Source organism: Geospiza fortis, unplaced genomic scaffold, assembly GCF_000277835.1.
Source record: "Geospiza fortis unplaced genomic scaffold, GeoFor_1.0 scaffold230, whole genome shotgun sequence".
Taxonomy (NCBI): Eukaryota; Metazoa; Chordata; class Aves; order Passeriformes; family Thraupidae; genus Geospiza; species Geospiza fortis.
The window spans coordinates 643,643-650,067 of record NW_005054564.1 but is presented as its reverse complement, the minus strand read 5'-3'; positions in this window follow the sequence as shown (position 1 = coordinate 650,067).

Sequence of the window (6,425 nt, the reverse complement as noted above, 5' to 3'; positions counted from 1 at the left end):
CTCCTCCTCCTCCTCCTCCTCCTCCTCCTCCTCCTCCTCCTCCTCCTCCTCCTCCCCGGCTCGGGACCGGCCCCTTTTGCACGCAGGGCGGCCTGCTGTTCTGCAGGGAATCCCTGCAGGGCTCGCATCCCTCAGCCGTGCCCGCATCCCTCAGACGGGTCCCGCATCCCTCACCCGGGGCCCGCATCCCTCAGGGGGGTTCCGCATCCCTCATCCATGTCTCGCATCCCTCAGCCGTGTCCCGCATCCCTCAGACGGTCCCGCATTCCTCAGGGGATCCCGCACTCAGGGGGGTTCCGCATCCCTCATCCATGTCTCGCATCCCTCAGCCGTGTCCCGCATCCCTCAGACGGTCCCGCATTCCTCAGGGGATCCCGCATCCCTCAGCCGTGCCCGCATCCCTCAGCAGGGTCCCGCATCCCTCAGGGGATTCCGCATCCCTCAGTGGGATCCCGCATCCCTCAGCCCCCTCTCGTCCCCTGCAGGACAGGGGCGGTGCTGGGGGTGCCACTCGTCATTTCAGCACCTACAGCCCCTCTGAGCGAGGAGGATGCTGAGGGGACAGTTCCTGCAGCCGGCTGGGTGCCGAGGAAGGTTCAGGATGGTGCCCCGGTGTCTCCTACCTGAGGGAGCACAAGCCCGGGAGATGCCTCAAGGCTGGGGCTTTCCTCAGGGGTGGTAAAACCTCTCGCCGGCCGGGGGCTGTGTACAAATCACAAACGGGACGGGACTGCTGAGGAACGTGCCTTGAGCTGTTTTATTTTCCAGCATCACTCTCATTACATGGTTATGACAGTGGGAAGATGCCATCAGCTCACATCCCAGGCAGCAGAGCTCCAAGTTCTTCGTGGTAAAACCCTCTGCTTCCACCCTCTGGGAAGGGACACATTCTCTTTCTTGCCATCTGGGGAGCCTTGGCTGGTTCAGGAAAGCTGCCCCCAGGGCAGGGCAGGGCAGGGCAGGGTTTCCACTGCACCCTCACCTTGGCAGCCACCCAAAGGTGGCCAAGACACCAAATTCCACCTCCCTCTTGCCATCCAGACTGTGCTTCTCAGCTGGACAGAGCTGGAGTGACCTTCCCTTCATTTCCCAAAGGCAGAGAGCCCCCTCCTGCCAGACCAGCCAGGGTGAAGGGGGACTCTGGTGGGACAGGCTGGGTTCTGCCTGCCAGCTGCCAGGGACGATCGTGGGGCAGGATCTGCCAGCTGGCACCGACCCGGCAGCGTTCACCTCCGGGCACTGGGAGCTTGTGTCTGCAGCGCTCACCTCACCCCAAATCAGGCGTGTTTGCTACTTTGTTTTTCTATGACAGCAGTAACTTCTCAAAGTAGATGACACAAAACTTCCTCTTTTTGCTTTGTTTTGTTGGGTGTTTTTGGTTTTATTGTGTTTTTTGTTGTTGGTTTTTTTTTTGTTTGTTTGTTTGGTTGGTTGGTTTGGTTTGGTTTTTTTTGTTTGGGTCTCTTCTCTTCTCTTCTCTTCTCTTCTCTTCTCTTGCCTTGCCTTGCCTTGCCTTGCCTTGCCTTGCCTTGACTTGCCTTGCCTTCCCTTCCCTTCCCTTCCCTTCCCTTCCCTTCCCTTCCCTTCCCTTCCCTTTGTCAATGCTCAGTGTCTCTCTGGCCTTTCTGAAGCTTTTCTCTTCTCTTCTCTTCTCTTCTCTTCTCTTCTCTTCTCTTCTCTTCTCTTCTCTTGCCTTGCCTTGCCTTGCCTTGCCTTGCCTTGCCTTGCCTTGCCTTGCCTTGCCTTGCCTTGCCTTGCCTTGCCTTGCCTTGCCTTGCCTTGCCTTGCCTTGCCTTGCCTTGCCTTGCCTTGCCTTGCCTTGCCTTGCCTTCCCTTCCCTTCCCTTCCCTTCCCTTCCCTTCCCTTCCCTTCCCTTCCCTTTGTCAATGCTCAGTGTCTCTCTGGCCTTTCTGAAGCTTTGTGTCCCCCAAATCTCACAAGTGTTTTTGAGATGCTCTCCTTTCAGAAGGGAAGAGGGCAGCTGGAGATGGTGCAAAGGGAAGGTCATGGTCGGCATCTTTGGAACTCCTTATTAGCAAATGGATGGTGTCACTGAGGCTGCGGTGACACCATGTTGACATATGAGGACCTGCTGGTGAGGGGAGGAATCAAAAACCTGTCCAGTCCTTTTCCCACTGGGACCACTGGCAGCTACAAAGGCTTCTGTAGTGGCCACACCTCAATGGAGGCTGCAGGACTGGGCAGCACTGCAGGGAATGATGGAAGGCTGATGTAGAGGGGAAGAGAAGATGCTGGCAGAAAGCTGGAGGATGGCTGGGACAGGATGCTTCAGGCCCTCAGAGACAGCCCAAGTGGTTCCTGTACTGATTTGATCCCTGCCAGAAGAAATTGAAGCATTTTCTTCAGCTCCTCACCATTTCAAAGTGCAGTGGAAGAGGTCTCTACCATCCATTTGGGAATCAGTGAAGACACTGGGATGGTTCTGGCTGAGACCTGGCTTAAGAACACACCAACAGGATGGTTTTAAATATTTTTCATCTGTTTCCAGTTATTCCCACATGTCTTGCCTAGCTCAGATAGAGAAGTTGGGAAAATAGGACAGTGTGGGAAATAGGACTGCAGCCTCCTGTGCCCTCACTACTGACATTAGGGTGGTCCCAGCCTGCTGTGTTTCACTACCCTGGGGACACAGATGTGTAAAAGTCCTACAGTGAATGTTTAGAAATGCTGAAAACAGGCATCCAAACCATACAAATAGCATGATTTTCCTCCTGTTCTGGAAAACCTAAAGGGAACGAAGACACCTTGTAAAAGCAAGCCAAAAGCAGCCTGCTAACCCAAGGGGTATCAGTAGTTTCTGGGCAGGAAGGGGAGATGTTTGCCAGTTTGAAATGACCATTGCACAGCCAGGAGGCATTTGGAATACCATCCAAATCTCACCAGCTGCAGCATTTGGCCACTCTGCATCTCCCACTGCCCAGGTGGGGATCTGAGGGCCAGGTGTGTCAGAACACTGAGACTCTGCAGAGATGCTGCCATAAAGCTGAGCCTAAGCACACCTGGTGAAAGGAAGGTGTTCAAGCCAGAACAGGATCCTCCAGCAGGTACAGAATAACCAACAGGCATGAGAGAGTGGGCTGGGAAAAGCATTGCCCTTCCTAAAGGGATTGGGAGCAGCCAGTTCTGCTTATGCTGCCCTCAGCAAGGGCAGGTAAGGACACAGCACACAGTGGGTAAGACCAAGGTGTGTTTTAACGTGGTTCAGATGCAGTTAGGCTTGCTGAGTGAACATTGAGCCTGGGGTCTTGATTGTTCACATTATCCCCTCTTCCTCCTCCTAGGAATCCATTCTCCAGGTGTCGGTGTGAACATGGCAGGCACTGTTCTGGGGATGCTGCTGGAGTCCAGGACAAGCATTCACTCAGGTGTGCTCACATCAGGCATGTTCAGTGCTGACTTTTGCAGACTTGGCAAGATGAGCAGCTGTTCTTTGGATGGGGGCTCAGCAAATTAAATTTCCTGATGAGCAGAGCCAGCAGAGAGAGGGGCATGATCCAACAGCTGAGCTCTCACACACGTTTCACCTGGAACAGATCATTTTATATCAAGGAAGTCTCTCTGTGTTGACACACAAACAGGAGCCCCTTGGTGGCCTCATCGAGGGTTAAATGCCCAACCAGAAGTGTCTGAAACAGCAACTAAATGTACCCAAAGCACCCACAAACTGTACCACTTAGTGGCATTCAAAGCCAGCAAATGGATCAAGAAATTGGCAAGAGTCCCAAAGGGTTACACAGGTGTGGTCATAGAGAAATGTCCAGAGGTAAAATTGATTACCATGAAGTTCAGGGAATTGCATTCTATATTTTCCTTCAGGTCTTAATCTAAGCAATCTCCTCTGAAACATCTGTATGTAATCTGCTGGTCTCAAATTCTGGCACTATTGAGAGGTGACTGTGTTCCTGAAGGGATCACAGAATGGTTTGGGTTGGAAGGGAGCCCAAAAGTCATCTTGTTCCAACCCCCCCTGCAGGGCCACCTTCCACTAGAGCAGATTTCTGGCCTTGGCACCCACATCTTCTCTGGGCAGCCTGCTCCAGTGCCCCACCATCATCTGCAAAAAGAATTTCTGTCTAATATCTAACTTAAACATCTCCTCTTTTAGTTTAAAACTGCTAGCCCTTGTCCTGTCACTAAATGTCCAGGTAAAAAGTCAGTCTCCCCGTTTTTTATAAGCTCCCTGTAAGTGCTGAAAGGCTGCAATAAGATGTCTCCAGAGCCTTTTCTTCTCCAGACTGAACACCCCCCAGCTCTCCCTGCCTGTCTCCATAGCAGAGGTTCTCCAGCCCCCAGAGCATCTTTGTGGCCTCCTCTGGACCTGCTCCAACACATTTTTATCATGTTGAAGGCTCCAAACGTGGATGAATCCCTCCAGGCAGGGTTCCATGAGGACAGAGAAGAGTAGAAAGGTATTTTGTGGGGTGCCAGTGTCTGCTGGTCTCCCTGCTGCCATTAGCTGTGTGCACCGCAGAGCATTTCAAAGCTTCCAAATCTGGAATTATTCTGATGAAAATCACCCAAAGTCTCTGCCAAAGGGCCTTCATTCTGTGGGTGTCCATGTCTGTGGCTCTGGTATAATCCTTATGTGTAATTTCCCAGAATGGCTGGAGTGTGATGGGATTAATGTCGGGGCAGTCACACCAAGTCTGTTCCTTGCAGGTACACCCTGATCTTACCTGGATCGCTGGAAATTTCCAGATAGGAAATGCAATAGGAGAAGAGGAAGCTGGCTATCTCATCAGACACAGAAATTGTGACATTTCTCCCCATTTGGTGCAAGCCAAACTAGCAAAATTCAATTGTTCTGAGGGACAGGCTCTGCACAGCACTAATTCAGGTGGTTCAGGGCAGACAGTGCATTAAAACTTCCTTCCACAGGAATCCCAGCCATGAGAGGACAACTCATGGAAGAGCCCAATGGACACCTAGCACAAAACATCCCACTGAGATCCTGTCCTCCTCAGGAAATCCTCAGGAGGTTCACCGGAACTGATGAGCATCCTCAGCACTTGTTTCTCCCGTGTGTTGTATTTGGCTGAGAAGTTTCAGCTTTTTGGGCTCTTCGGGGCAGTATATTTGAGGAGTTTGTGCCATCTAGTGGTCAAACTAATTTCTCAATCGATATTTTTTACCAAGACAAAAAAATATTAAACCACATTTAGTGGTTGTGAGATGACTGAAATAAGGGGTTGCACAAACTTGGTTTTTAAAGTAAACTTTGTTCTAAAGGGATTTTTTAATCTCTTCAGAGCAGCAGTGATTTGTCCAAAGGCCCAGATAACTCCAGAGGAGCTTTGAGTTTCTGATGAGACAGGACTGGGCACCCGAAACTAGGGGCACATGAATACAAAATGTGAATAATAGAAATAAAAAAAAATCAGTTTATATACAAAATTCAAGCTAAACTAGGTACCATCAACAGCAAAGACTGGCTGCCCTGTCCTGCTGCTCTTGCAGCTCTGGAGAAGCCCTGTCAGCCACAGCTACAATTGCACTCATTGAAGGTTTTCCTAAGCTAGTTTTGAGGTAGTTAATTTAAATACTGCCAGATTGTACCACAAATAGTGGGGTCAGCAGGACAGGGCAGTGACCATCCCCCGGAATTTCTCAGTGGTGAGGACACAACTTGAATCCTGGGTTCAGTTTAGGGCCCCTCACTATGAGAAGGAAATTGAAGTGCTGGAGTGTGTCCAGAGAAGGGAACTGAGCTGTGCAAGGGTCTGGAACACCGTAAGGGAGCTGGAGGAGCTCAGCATGGAGAAAAGGAGGCTCAGGGGGGAAATTCTCACTCTCTAGACCTCCCTGACAGGAGGGTGCAGCCAGGTGAGGGCTGATTTCTTCTCCTGGATAAACAGGGATGAGAGGAAATGGCCTCAAGTTGCACCAGGGGATATCCATTAGGGAAAATTTCTTCACCAAAAGTGGTGCCAAGCACTGGAGCAGGCTGCTCAGGGCAGGGGTGGAATCACCATCCCTGGAAGTATTAAAAAATGCAAGATGTGGAGGTTGGGGACCGCTGTGGTGGACATGGCAGTGCTGGGGTAAGGGTTGGACCAGATGGTCGTTAAGGTGTGTTCCAACCTAAATGGTTCTATGATTATTGGAAAACCCTGCTCACACCCCCTCTGTTCCCCTCCTGCACACTCCCCTCTCCCAAACTCATCACTCCTCCCACCCCTCTCACCTGGCAGCGAGCTGAAAGGCTCTGCTGGAGCCTTGTGAGCTTCAGGGCTCAGACTGAGACACAGTCAGGGGAAGGGAAAGGATGAGTAACAGCAGGCTTGAGCCACAGAAACCTTTTACTGAAACATGGAAGGGTAACATAACAGAATATTATTAATGTTATATCATGAATATCATATAACACAATATAGTATGCAAGATAATATAATGTACTGTCATGG